The sequence below is a fragment of the Zalophus californianus genome, chromosome 1, assembly GCF_009762305.2.
Source record: "Zalophus californianus isolate mZalCal1 chromosome 1, mZalCal1.pri.v2, whole genome shotgun sequence".
NCBI classification, from domain to species: Eukaryota; Metazoa; Chordata; class Mammalia; order Carnivora; family Otariidae; genus Zalophus; species Zalophus californianus.
In genome coordinates this window covers 31857043-31871765 of record NC_045595.1, presented here as the reverse complement: position 1 = coordinate 31871765, position 14723 = coordinate 31857043, and the positions used below count along the sequence as shown (strand labels likewise).

General features: G+C 44.0%; 1 protein-coding gene across 3 annotated transcripts in view; it reads left to right on the top strand.

Moving 5' to 3' along the window:
* Positions 1 to 14723, top strand: part of PRICKLE2 (prickle planar cell polarity protein 2) — a 315074-nt gene that overhangs the window by 149364 nt on the left and 150987 nt on the right. Inside the window, exon 1 of one of the 3 annotated variants that reach the window (XM_027585022.2) lies at positions 12309 to 12535. The exons of the other annotated variants lie outside the window; for them this stretch is intronic. The gene's annotated coding sequence lies outside the window, so the exon portion shown is untranslated. Of the gene's footprint in view, positions 1 to 12308; positions 12536 to 14723 lie in introns of those variants that run through there. 3 annotated transcript variants of the gene reach the window in all.

Below are 14723 nucleotides of genomic sequence, written 5' to 3'. Positions count from 1 at the left end.
CTCAGGAGAAAGGGCTGAACTGTGTTTCAGGTCGCAGGAGTAGGAAGAGCAAGAAACCAGAAGAAGTGCAAACAGGTAATTTTAGCTACAGTTGGGAGACAGTTTTGATAAAGTTGCATTGTAAAGTTCACATCCTAGAGGTCTCTGTGAGTCCAGTTCCTTTACCTGAGGGCACTGGGGAGCTATAGAAATGTTCTGAGCAGGGAATGTCATGATCGGATGGTTTGCTTAAAAAGATCATTCCAGCCATGGCTTGTGAAATGGGCTTGGGCTCAGCTGGGAAGAGAGGCGGGAATTCCAGCCATGAGTCAGACTGGCGCACCGGCCCGAGAAGGAGACATCAGTGCTGGGATCAGGGCACGGCAGCAGGAATAAAGAAGAGAGTAGCGTGGAGGGGCATTTGGAAGCTGTTTGGATGGAGGGTTCTCCTGAGGAAGAAGGCTTGGAAGAGGGTGATGTATCTTTGGTGGACTCAGTGATTTTGTGCCTGTGGGACTTCCTGGCGGAGGTGCCCAGAAGGTGGGGAGGACTCACGAGTCTGATCCCTATGAGAGCTCCCACAGCTGGAAAGGAGATCTGAGGTCCTGGGCACCCTTCTCAGCTTGCATCTCCCCATCTTTCTCCTCCTTTGACTGACTTTGCCCCTTTAGTACTTCTCATCTTACTTACTTATTGTCTTTCTCTACCACAATATAATATAAGCTCCATGAGGGCAGGGAATGTACCTGTTTTGTTCCCTGCTGCATCCTCCACACCTAGCACAGTGCCGGGCAGTAAATGAGTCAGCCAGCCGACAGAGGGTAACAGATGCTGCTAGAGAGAATGAGAGTTCATCAGCTTTCCTTCAGAGAATGTAGAAAAGAGCCCAGGACAGAAACTTGAAAAGGACTCCAGTCAAAGGCAGGACCAAGACAGAGGAGCCTTCAAACAAAACAGAAGATTCTTCCTCTCTTTGCTCTGAAGTTTGAATAGCCAAACATTGAGAACCTCCAAGTATCCAAAAAGAATGGCTCTGGGGACAGGAGGGTTTCTGGAAACACAGCAGGATACAGCTGAGTAGGTGATGTGCTTCAGTTTCTTTGTTCTTTTCTTGTGTTCTTTTTCCCAGCCCATGTTAAAAACAAACAAACAAAAAAAGCCAAATGCAAGCATGGCTCTAGGTGAGGAGTGGGAAGTCTCAATACATTCAATTCAACAGGAGGCTGATTGACTTTATGTTGCAGGCCAGTTGGGATCATTTGATAGGTGCTTCCTTCCAAAGAGAGTTGTGTTGAGAAAGATCCTGAGGTCCGTTCCAGGCCCAGCTGGAAAGAGTGCTGTGGTCATTTAGTGGCATTTGCTGTGGAGACCGTCCTTAGGTGGCAACATAGCTGACATTCACCACCCTCATCCAGAGAATCTGTTACTATGAGCAATAATTTTCCAGAAATACTTCCATTCTATCTCTCACAGTATGCATTTCCCAGATACGAATCCTGCCTTCCTCAGTCCCTGGTGCTCTGCTTGGTGGCTTGTGGTCCTCTGGTCTCGTTAGCAAAATTCACTAAGGGAGTTGAATGAGGCCAGAGTGAAGCTTGACTTTTTACAGCCTGATAATTTTTATGCCACCCTGGAAAGCTGTGACTCCATAGCTTGTCAGTTCAGGTGCTGAGTTTTGTCCGTAATTATTTGTTTTTTTGCATAGATAGTTTTCAGACCTAATCTGTCCCAATTTAACTTATTTAATAGTTTCTGTTAATTATTCTTCCCTACTTGTGCTAATCATCATCCCAGATAAAAGTGAATCCTTGAAAGTCTCTTGTTGCCCCTCTAGAGGAGGGTTTAATACTCGATGGGCAATGCTAATGGCAGGCTTCCTTTTGGAAACCTCCCCAGTTGGGTCTCCTAACTAGGAGAGTAAACTCCAAGGCCAATAACCCAGAAAACTCAACATCTAGAGGGAGGAGCAACAAGAGTCTGAAATGCAAGGAGCGTTGAGACTTTTTGGCTGGCAGCTCACAGTAACTGATCAGTCACTTGACCCTGAGAAGTTAAGTGACTGGTGAGAGGTCACTATAACTTGAGAGTCACCGTCAGCCAAGAGAATGAGCTCATGTAAGTATTGAAATATAAATGGTTCTTTGGAATGCTGGCGTGTTGCTCCAAGTCAGTTCAATCATAATATGAATTTTGGCAATAGCATGCAATGCCTCTTCTCCCCTCATGTCGGGGTGGAGGGTGAGGACCCATGGTCATCAGTCAGTAATGATTTACTGAGCATCTACAGTGGGCTCACCTCTGTTGTAGACATCATGGAAAAATTCAGAAGAGCCTTGAAGAGATGACCAGTATCTTCCAAATGCTGATTTTTGCAGTGGGGGTGGGGGGGCAGTGGAGGAGAGGAGCAAACAAACAAAAAAGCAAGCAACCATTCAGGACATATTGAATGGTAGACAGGATGGTAGTTTATCGGCCTGAGATGCCCCCGAAAATGTCTGGGGCAGCAGGATCAACATGAGAAAACTTGAAATGGCCCTGCTTGCCCTTTGTACAGTAGGGAGAGGCTTCATGGAGGAGGAAGGATTTTCGCTGGACCTTGGAGAATTGGGGGATCTAAGATGTATTCATTTTCTGCTGCTGCATTATAGATTAGCACTAATTTAGTAGCTTCAAACAACATCTATTTCTCATCTCACAGTCCCATGGGTTAGAAGTTCAGGCGTAGTATGACTGGCTTCTCTGCTCAGGTTCTCAAAAAGCTAAAATCAAGGTTTTGCCATCTGTGTCCTCATCTGCTCCTCTCTGAGCTCATGTAAATCATTGGCAGAATTCAGTTCCTTGTGCTGGGTGAAGAACTGAGCTCCCTGTTTCCCTGCTAGCTGTCAACTGGGGGCCACTCTCAGCAGTTCAAGGGGAACTGCTAGGTCCTTGCCACGTGGTCCTCCATCCGCACAACCAGTAACTGACAATCCCCCTCTCATCAGGGGTCCCACTCTCTTTGAATCTGTGTCTCCAGAAAGATCCTAGTCTTTTTTAAGGGCTCCTAAGATTAGGTCAGGCTCGCTGAGGGTAATCTCCTTATCTTAAGATCAACTGATTTGGGACCTCAATTACAGCAGTAAAATCCCTTCCCAGAAGCTCCTTAGGATCGTGTTTGGTTGGAAAACCAGGGGAGTGTATGTGTGTACCCCCAGGCCAGGAATCCTGGGGGCCATCTCCAAATTCTGCCTACCATATAATCAGGTAGAAGGCATAAAATGTCCAAGCTGGTAACCAGATTATCAAAATAATGGCTTCTCTGTGGATCGCATGCACAGTCTGGAATTGGGAGGAGGCCCTTTTAAAGGAAATGAGCTTCAGAGTGGCCAGATGGTGACTTAGAACTGGAGAGGTCTGACCGACTGTCTGATGTCACCATCTAGAACCAAACTACCTCGCTGTGTTGTTTTAGTCTACTGGCAAGCTCTTCTTTCTCTCTCTCTCTCTCTCTCTCTCATGTACGTACATGCTTTCCCATCTGTCCACGTTCTCAGTGGGATGAGCTGCTCAGAGATACATGGCAATATCTGGAGATACTTTGGGTCATCACATCTAGAGAGGATACTCCTGGCATGTGGCAGGTGGAAGCTGGAGATGCTGCTAACCATCTTGCATGCACAGAACAACCCCCACAACAAAGAATTATCTGGCCCCCCCGTGTCATCAGTGCCAAGGTTGATTTGCCCTATGAAAAGAGTCACTCCCCTGCCCCTCCAGGGTTTCTCTCTAGCCTCCTGAATTTCCATCACACTGTTGTATCTGCTTCATTATACTTCGCTTTACCATCTCAGGAGTTCCTACTCATTCTTCAAGACTTGCTGCCAACATCACCTTCTTGTGCTGGTTGGTCCAAGTTACCTCCTCTGTAGCACTTCTTCATACCTGGGATACATTACTCACTCAGCGCTTTGTTGGATGTATGTATGTGTGATAGATCTGTCTCTTTCCCACTGGACTGTGGGTTCCTTTTGAGTGTCACCTGTGTCCCCAAAGCTTATTACCATAATGCCTGTATATAGTAGATACTCGGTAAGTATAAGTTAGACAGGCGGATGGATAAGTGTACTGAGTGCATGAAAAGTTCATAGTAGTAAACTACAGTGCTCAGTTTCCTCTCTGCCTCTCTTCTGAATGTCTTTGGTGACTAGTATCTCCATATTGGCCAGTGATCGGTATATGCAAGCAGGTACGTCTCAAGGATCTGGAAGCAGAACTGCCTGGGTTTGAATCCCATCCCTGCCACGTACAAGCTGTGTTACTAGAGGCAGTTGACTAAACTCTGTTGTGCCTCAGTTTCTTCCTCTGAAAAATGGAGATCATCATAATCCCTGCTTCAAAGGGCTGTTGCAGGGATTCAATGAGAGTTTATAAAAGGGCAGAGTCTGAGGAAATGGGGAGGGGTGGTCATTTGCATAATGCTTCTTTGTTTTCCAAATGCCAGAGTAATGGACTTCCCCCCAAAAATCTGGATACAGGTCAGTATGGTTGCAAGTGGCATATACCCCCAAAACAATATTCCTAAAAACACAGGGACAAATTTTCCCCACAACCACTCTATTTTGAGTGGTTGGGATCTCAATGAGTTAGAAACCATGTCCCATGAGGAACAGTTAATAAAAGTAAGTTGATAGAAGACAAGGTTTGGGTTTTTGAAGGGTGTTGAGTGGGAAAGAGGGCTGCACTGGCTATTGGTAGAGTGTTTACTGCCAGTTTACTGGAAGGAAGAACTTAATCTAGGAGCCAGTTGTCCAGTGATGAACTGAGCTGCCTCAGGAGCTTTCCTTCCTGGAGGGCTGGAGTGTGGGACACAGTAAAAAGGTTCATTTCCTTTATTTTATGAATATTCATCAAGTGCTTACTATGTTTGCCCTGAGGATGCTGTGAAAGACAAGACAGAGACAATCCCCAGTGGAGCTTTCAATCTATAGCACCATTTCCCAAAACGTGAGGTAGTTTGGGGTGGTACAGAGTCAGGTCATTAACCAACACTGAGTCACACATCCTTAAAAATTCCCTTTCCAGTCTTCTAAACCTTGTAGGTACATCAAGAAGGGGATCTCATTTGGGGGGGGGGTAGAGTTGCCACTTTTCTAAAACTTCATCATCTCCCTTTTTAGTGAAGAAGGAGCAACGTGAGGGTTACAGCCTTAGGCCACAGTTCCTAAAAACTGTTTTTTTGAGTGACTTGTTAAACATCTTTATAAAAATAAGACAACAGAAAAATATTTAATACAGAATAATTAAAACCAAAGTGATACTAGGGATGATTTTGACTTTTGGTCTTTTATCTGTTTTTTTTTTTCACTTTTTCCATTTGCATACAGTAAAATTCACTCTTGGGTTTACAGTTTCATGATTTTTACAAATGCATACAGTCAGGTAACCACTCCCCCAGTCAAGATACAGATCAGTTCTATCACCTTCCAAAATTTTCTCATGCTACTCAATCCCACCTACCACCTCCAACCTTTGGCAACTACTGATCTGCTTTGTGTTCCTATAATTTTGCCCTTTTCGGATGCCATGTCATGGAATCCTCTAATATGTAACCTTTTCGGTCTGGCTTTTTCTTAGCATAACGCATTTGAGATTCATCCATCTTGTTGCGTATGTTCAATCCTTTTAATTGCTGAGTAGTAGTCCATTATATGGATATACCACAATTTCATTCTAAATAATAATACAGGTCATATTCAGTTTAACAAATTATGAACATGGTACTTATTAAAAGCAGATTTGGCAGAAATCCTATCGGTGGTATGCAAATGAGTGAGGCTTGCAGGGGACGGGGGGACTAGCCTGGCTGATTTATGCATTAAAGAGTCGCTTGTGGTGGGTTACCTTTTAATTTCTTATCCAAACCTTTAACAGTGTGTTCAGTTGAAATATAAATAGGTTTGCTGTATTCTTGAGTCGGAAGATACCTTTTTGGGCCCTTAAGGTAAACCTAGTGGTCTCCAGAACATCCATTCATAGTCTCCCATTCATTCATTCATTCATCCATCCATTCATTCATTCATTCCCTCCCTCCCTGCTTCCTTCCTTCCCTCCGTCAATCCCTCCTCATCCTCCTCATCCTCATATTCTTTCTCTCTCTTCCCTCATACCCTCCCCCTAATATTTCATTGGAGTTTATGTTACTGAATTAATTAGAACTATTTCTCAAAGTGTTGGTTTTCTGTAAAATTCACTTTGCAGTTGGCAAGACAGAAGAGCTGGCATATTGATCAAATGCTACAATTTGTTCTTTGTATCTGAATCAGTCTGGGGTTGGGCTTTCTGCTTATCTGTTGTTCGTTTTTACTATTTTGTCCTTTGCAGCAAATTAGCCTAGCTTCTTTGTGATTGGGCAGGGTGATGGCTGTGAGTGTTGATAGATTGGGCGTGGAAATGCTTAACAGGGACAGACCCTATCTCCTTAGTTAGTGTTACAGAGTCCCCAGGATATAAGGGGTCTCTATGAAAATAAATAAGGGCTTTTCTTTGGCTGATGATATCAATACCATTTAATAGAATAAAATGATAAAAATCTTTGTCCTGTCTTAGATAACATGTTAATTGCTGTTCTATGTATTTATTCATGTTGTGTTTCTGAAATATGCTTTATTTAGAGACATTTCCGTCCCCCAATACATTTTAAATCATCAAGCATATTCAAATGATATATGTTTAATTTGATCTTGTGTATGTCTGGGGGGTGGAGGGATGCCCTTTTCAGCTAACCAGATCAAAGTTGGTAGCTTCCTCCATTTAGTCAGTTTGCTACAGAATATAAAGCCTCTTAAAGGATTCGAGTGCATATCTTAAAAGCTCATCAGAAATATTCTAAGCCATAGATGTTTTTTTCTCTCTCAGCAACATTTCAGATATGGAGGTTCTCCTCGGTTGCCCCTGCTAGAGTTGCTGAATTTATAATGCCATAGAAAGAAAGAAAGATCTGTTCTGTTTTCTCATCTGTGGAACGAGGGGGTTGAACTGGATGAGAGATGTCAAATTTACAGCCTAGTGCTGTCACTCCTTTCCCGTCCACATGACAGACATCACTAATCAATCACAGCATGCTTGCCTGTCAAATGTAGTCTCAGACTTCTTGTCAAGTCAGCACTCCAGGAAGCCACGGCTAATCAATCAGTGTTAGTCCAAGAGATGAAATCTATTTGCCATTCTGCAACAAGATGGTGTTTAATCGGTAAAGGTTACATCACCATTTCATGGTAGAAGGAAGAATGTTGGAGGCCATGGGTAGTTTCAAGTGCAGAGGATTTCAGATCACTCTATTTTATGCTCCTTGAAGGCAGGCATTGTGTTTTAGTCATGTTTTTTCCATGTTTATCTAGCTGATAAGGCAAACCCTTTCTCACAGTAGACATTCCATAAATGTTTGTTACATGGTGCACGCAGGAATGAATAGAAAGCATGTCCTTGGCCAGTTCTTTCCTCCCTCCCTAAGATTGTACAGTTCAGTGCTTCTTCCAAAGGGCAGGCACAACCATTACCACGATGGAATTTTGTCTGCTTTCATTCTGGCCATTCCTGCAGACTGGCTAGATCATTGTGTGCTTTTATCCACCAAGCATTGGCAGAGCCAGGCAACTTAGCATCATTAGCTGGACTTGATGAGTTTCCCCACCATCCATTGTCCCAGTCATTCATAAACCTATTGAGTAATACAGAGGGGGGTCCATTTAATCCTTCCGCTGCTAGACTCTGAATTCTTGCAACTTGACTTGTGGCTGGGAATCTGAAGGTTGAATGCTCTAGATAGGAATTCTGCCCATTTCAGGATTTAACACCCCAGGGATTCGTGTATTTGACACAAGATATGCGGCCTTGAGTTACTTTTTGGGAAGTAGATTTTAGGTTCCTTATGGAAAGGACCAGATCTGATAACACTCTATATTTTGATAGCCTGGTAATATGCCTTTTGCAGGGTAGATACTCAGTGAATATTTCATATTCCTCAGGGTAGTTTGATGAAACTTCTGCAAACCTCTGTCTTCTTTAACTTTTAGAAAAAAATCATCTTTTAAAAGACAGAGGCTTTTTTCCCCCCCATCCAAGCACTGGATTTCATCTAATGAGAATACTAGCAGCCCATTTAATGGAAAATCACTTATAGACAGGGCATTCTGCTAAATGCTTTATGTATATTATCCCTAAACCTCAAAACAACCCCAAGACTAGTGATATAATTCCATTTCATACATGAGATAAGTGAGCCTTGGAAAAGTTATGTCACTTGGCCAAAGTCACAAGCTAATAATAAGTGGCAGTCCTGGGATTTAAAGCCAAGCCTAACTCTAAAGTCTTTTCCTTCCAAAGATACCAGCTCTGTCAGTGCAGATGTTACTTCCTCCAGGAAGCCTTCCTTCAGGTAATACCTCCCCCCTGCAAGGCTGGTTGGGATGTTCCTCCTCTGTGTTTCCATAGCAGTTTATACTCCCTTGTTATGATATTCTCTGTTCTGTGTTGGGCTGTTTCTCTGCTGCTACCCCGCCCCCTACTTTTGTCTGATGGCTGAATGAGCCCATCTTTCCCAGGAGACCTCTGCCACTTTGCCTTCTTACTTGGGCACCATGTATAATGTTGAAGGCCTTCACGTTTTTGTTAGCTAGGCCTTCAACGATCTACTGTAGTTTAGACTTCATTGTATTTGAGGAGGAAGGATTTAGGGAAATGTAATCCAGCTCTAAATGTGGAATGGTAGAGTTGCCTCTCTGCTGTTCTGTTAAGTGCCTTCTGCTTCCCTCTGTCTTTGCATTATTAAACCATTCCATTTTTTTTAACACTTCACTGTTTTATTAACTGTACTTTTATGAATAATTAATACATGCAGATGTTCTTATGTTTATTTATCCTGCTTCAGATACCTTGTGTTTCTTGAATCTGAGAATGCATCAGTTTCATAAATTCTAGAAATTTCTCAGCTATTATGCCTCTCCCCAATTTCTCTCTTCTCTCCCTATGAGACTCCTATTAGACATAGGTTGGGCCTTCTCATTCTCTTCTCTGTATCTCTTACCCTCTCTTACATCTTTTTCAACTCTTTATCCCTTTGTGCCTCATTTGTTCCATCCTGAGGTCTCTATTTCTCTCTTCAGGAGTATCTGACCTCCTGCTTAATCGATCGGTCAAGTTTTTAATGTCAGTGAATCAGTGAGGAGAGATAGGAATCACTTTTTATTCCCTTTTAGGCTTTCAATTCTAGCTTTCATGTTTTTAATCATTGTAGACTTTTAATCATTGTAGACATGCATGTTCTTTTTCAGAATGGTATTTCATGACCCTAAATTCTTGAGCTCTCATCCTCATATTTGTTGACATGGGTCTTATCAGTTTCCTGGGTGTCCTGTAATTTACTTGTGGGAGCTCATGTTTTTGAGGGCCACATATTGGCTCTCCAAGGCTATTTTTCATCTGCCTCTGTGAGGCATTCCGGGCATATCATGAAGAGGACCAATTTATTTTTATTTATTTTTCAGTTAGGGTTTCCTGGTTCTGACCTTGGTTGTTCGTACTCTACTCTCAAGAAAGGCACAGGCCTAGGGTTCCTTATTCTTAGCTTAAACTCTTCCTTCCTATTCCTAAAGATAGACAAGTTTCATTGGGCTGGTCGACAGTTTTTCTAATCTGCTATTTGTTCTTCGTGGGTGCAACCCTCAGTGAGTATTCCTGGTTTTCTGCAGGGGTCACATAACAACTTCCTGCATCTCCTTATCCCAAGGCCTTGTCTCCTGTCCTGCATGGGCATTAAAACCCTAGTTCCTAGGGAACCAAGACAGACTTTCCCCCTGCTGCCACCACCTTTCCCTCTACCTCATGAGTTTACATGCTTACCATTCTTTTCTTTGGCTACCTCTTTATTTCTACTACTTGGGTATTTTCCTGTCCTTATTGTGGGTTAAGCACTTAAAGAATTTTTTAAATATTTTATCCAGCATATCTAGGTGTTTGAAGGGTGGGAATTTTCATCATTTGCCAGATTGCCCAGAACTAAGAACTTACTACAAGTTCATGGTAAAATAATCAAATAATACACAAGGGCAAGTTATGAAATATTAGTCTCCTTCCTGTCTTCAACCTGTGAACTTCTCAGATCACCTTGCTAGATGTAATAACCTTTATCATTCTCTGAGGTATCATCCTAGAGGCATTTTAATGTATAAACAGCATGCATATGTAGACATAATGCATGACGATTTATTTATGCTGGTGAGAATATATTTTACCTTCTACACTGCCCTCAGCAATATGTTTTGGAGTTCATCATATATTAGTGCACTTAGCTCCACCTCTTTTCTTGTCATGACTGCATGGTATCCCATTAAATGTAGGTATTATAATTTATTTAACAATGTCCCCTATTGGATAATTTTTTCAGTTATTTTGAGATTACAAACTATCTTCCAATAGACATTCCTGTACATATGTCTTTGCTTGTATATCGTTTCACGTAGTTTTCTTTGGTGACCTGTTTCTCTGTTTTTCTCTCTTCTCCCCCACACTATGATGGTTAATTTTATGTGTCTACTTGACTGGGCTAAGGTATGCCCACATGACTGGTACAACGTTATTTTGGGGTTGTGTCTGCGAATGTGTTTCCAGAAGAGATTAACATCTGAATTAGTAGACTTCACAGAGATTGCCCTCACCAATGCAGGTGAGCATCACCCATTACTTTGAGTGCTAAGTAGAACAAAAACGTGGAGGAATGGTCAGTGTTCTCTCTATTTGAGTGGGAACATCCATATTCCCCTGCCCTCAGACAGCGCTATTCCTGGTTCTCAGGCTTTCAGACACAGACCAAAGCTTATACCCTTTGCTCCTGATTCTCAGACCTTCCCTCCTGGACTGAATTAGGCTTCCGGTTCTCCACGTTATAAACTGGGTATCATGGGACTTCTCAGGCTCCATGACTATGAGAGCCAATTCCTTTAATAAATCTCAAATTTATGTATGTCCCATTCGTTCTGTTTCTCTGGAAAACCCTGGCTAATTCCCGCACCCCCCCCCCCCCCCACTCCAGTCCCACTATGAATTCCTTGCCGTCAAGGGTGTTATCATTCATTGGTGACTCTGGCACTCTGCCTGGGGCCTGGTGCTGAATCCGCACTGAACTCAGATCTGTTTCATGAATGACTGGGTACTTACCAAAAAGACAAACCAGCAGTCAGACCAATCCCAACCTCAAGCAGATGTATTTTGATTTCAGTAATAACAACAACTAGTGAAGCTATTAACTGAGAACCTCCTCTACTCCAGACAAGAGCTAATGCAATCTTGACAACAGCTCTGTGAGACAGGAGACAGCATCTTGCTCTATGGACCGGGACACTGAGATACAGGTTATTTACATAACTAGCAAGAAGCAGAGACTGCATTTGGGTACAATTGTGTCTGAAATCAGTGCCTGGACTCTTGAATACTACCTCTTAATTAACATTTGTATTGTCACAAACAATGCGGGACATCTCCCTCCCTCCCTCCCTTCTTCCCTCCTCTCTCCCTGTCTTCCTTCCTTCCTTCTTTCCCTCCCTCCCCTCCCTTCCTCTCTCCCCCTTCCTTCCTTCCTTCTCTCCCTCCCTCCTTCCTTCCTTCCCTCCCTCCCTCCCTTCCCTCCTTCCTCAGATATTTCCTGAGAGCTCACAGTGTTCCAGGCAGGGAGTAATAGTGTGATTATTGGTGAAATCATTTCTGCTCTGGTGGAACATGCAGTGTGAAGGCAGAGACAGATTAAGCTAAAAAAGCGTGATGAGTGTCTGGAAGGGAAGATAATGGGGAAGCTTTAGAAGCACAGAGCTTGGAGGCTCTTCTCTGGCATAGAGGGTCTCCAGCATCTGGGATCAATTGGATTACCCTTGAATGATGAGTGAGCTGGGGGGAGATGGACCAGAGGGGTGAAGGATGAGGGTCCAGTGGGCTCCTTGTTTTCCTCCAGTGCTCTTTACAGTATAATCTTGCTCTTCCAGCCACAGCCAGCTCTCAGGACCTCTGCATGCAAAAGCCAGAGAGCCTGTGCCCTTCTGCTTCTGAAAGGTGGTTGAACCCCCTCCAGCCCACCCCACCCCACCAGCACCAGCACCAGCACCAGCACCACCACCACCACCACCACCACCACCCATCAGCCTTTTCTAATTTTAAAGCAGTAGCTTCCTTGATTGAAATCTCAATTCGGGAACAGGCCTAGGATTGGCCTGTGGCTCAGGATTTTCACCAATAAGCGGAGTGGGAGGTGGAGAGGCGTCCCTTTAAGCAGCAGGGAGGCAGCCTTGGAGAGCTTGAAGCTTCTCTCCCCGGGACCTGAGCGGTTATCTTGGCCCACGGAGCTGCCGCGCACGGATCAGCGGCCACAGCCCCGGGAATGTCACCCCCCTTGCGCAGAGCTCCTGCAGGGCCCCCTCTGGCTCCGGGCAGTTGGCGGCGGACGCCCCGCCGGGCTTCTTAGCCGCCTGCCCCCCCTTTCCCGTTCCCCGCCGGCGGAGGCGCCGCAGCGGCGGGCGATGCAAGGCTGAGCCGGGTAAGTGGCCCTCCTGTGGCCGGGGTTCACAGAGGAGGGGGCGCTGGGGCGCCTTTGCTCCTGCTTTTCCCGACCCTCCCAGGGAAAGAGGCCTGGAGCTGGGACACTGACCTCTGGCAGTGATGCGCCTGGCCACACAGAGACAGGCGGTCGTGAGCTCTAGGGAGGGGACCGAGGGATCATATTGAGCTGTCTGCCGGCTATTGCGCAGCCACTTTATTAACCAGTAATAATAATGACGATACCAGGAGGTGGGGGTATTGTTGTGACTGTATTAGGACGACTTTGGGGGAAACATTTAAACTTCTCCGAACTTGCTTTTTAAACAATCACTATTCTCTGATTCATTTTCCTCACATACTTAAAATGCATTTATTGCTAATGACCTACTTACTTATTTTCCTTACACTATCAAAAAATATGTTCAGTGTCTTCAGAAAGATCATTAAAAAAATGAAGGACTTCTCCCCACACTCCTTATTGCTTGCCTTCCTAGAACTTTTAATATTCATCCCTTTTCTCCTTGGTAGGTCCCCGTAATTAAGCAATTCTGAATTTGTTCATGCGTTCACTCTGAATTGGGGGTAGAAGTGGGGAAGAGACCCCTCTCCTGGCCTTCTTCTAGTTCACATGGGGTAGTCTAAAGGATGGAGAAAGGTTTTTTGTGGGGGGGGTAGTTAATTGGAATCCTCTCTTCCAGTTTTTCTGGTGCACCCTCAGTTTCGGGGAGTCAGGACCTGAGGAGGACTGGAATTATGCATATCTGGAGTGTGCCTGGGCAGCTGTATCCTAGGGAATTTTAAAACCAAAATAATCCATAGGGTTTGGGGGGTGGGGGTAAGGTTTACTGAAAAGATAAAGTTTTAGCTTCCCTCCTCGCCCTCCCCAATCTGCCTGTTCACTTGCATATAACACTAAGCAAGAAGTTATGCAAAGGGTCCAGCCTAATGCAAAGGGTCAGAGATTTTTTTTTTTTTTTTAAGATGAGACAGCTGGAAGAAATGTCTTCCAAAATTGGAGCAAAGTCTGATGCATGGATTGCCAAACTCCCATTTCTGCCCGTATTAAATTATTTCGGCATTTTGCTGGGCTGGGCTTTATTTCTAGTTGTTGAGGTGGTGTGAATCATTTGTATGCTTTGGGTTCCCTGCTTTCTGCAAACAGATGTTTTTATCTGTGCAACTCATTGAATAATTAGAGAGATGGACATGGCCCTGTATGTCCAGAGTGAACAAACACCACTTGGGGAGGATTTGGGCTTGTCCTTTTCAAATTGTCCATTGCCAAATCTCCCCAGCCATTGGGCAATTCAGATAAAGGTGTCAAGTGAGCTGAGCAGTGAAGAATTTATATGTGCAGCTAATTCTGCTCGTCCTACAATAAAACATCTTCCCATGGGGCCAAAAAGTCGGGGGGAAGGGAGGCTTATAAAAATGATCCTGTGTTCTTAGTCACTGACTACCCAGCTCTCCCTGGATTTCTGAGAACCTGCCAGGAGAAACTGTTGACTGAATGGAAGTTTCAAGAAATGCAGAGCAGAAATCAGTACAAGCCCTCCTCGAGTGACTTTTATTTCTGTTTGGAGGAAAAGAACACTTTGTTAGAATAACAAATCGTCGCTGCTTTTCAAGAGCAGAAAATGGTTCTCGTTCTGAAGGCAGATTCGTTTTAAGAGTGTGAATCATTTGGTTTAGGTTTTTTCTTTTTTCTTTCTTTTTTTTCCCCCCTTTTGTGGTGGAGGCTTGGAGATGATTAAATGTCCTGTCTGCAGGAAATTACCAGGAGATTTGAGTATTTTCCTGAATCAGCCTCAGATGGTACACAGCTTTGGGTGTAATACAAGAAAGCTCTGTTACCAGGCAATCTTTCTGCCGTGATAATCTCAACTCCCAGTCTTTCAAGCTTCTCCATCAACAGGCCTTTTATTTCTTATTTTTGGGGGTGTGCTTTCATTTAAGAAACTGAAATAACTCTCTCATTCCCTTCATGAGCTTTTTAAGACGGAACTTATTTTTTGAGACAGTTTTATCGAGCGCACTTCCCCACTGGCCTCCTCCCACTAACCTCAGCAGGAAAAGCTCTTGGCTGCTTTTCCCAAGATTTCCTATAAGTCGGGATTGGTATCCTTAGGGACACAGATGTCTCAAGGGAGGAGATGCGCCAGGGTTGGAGCTAGCGCTCACCAATT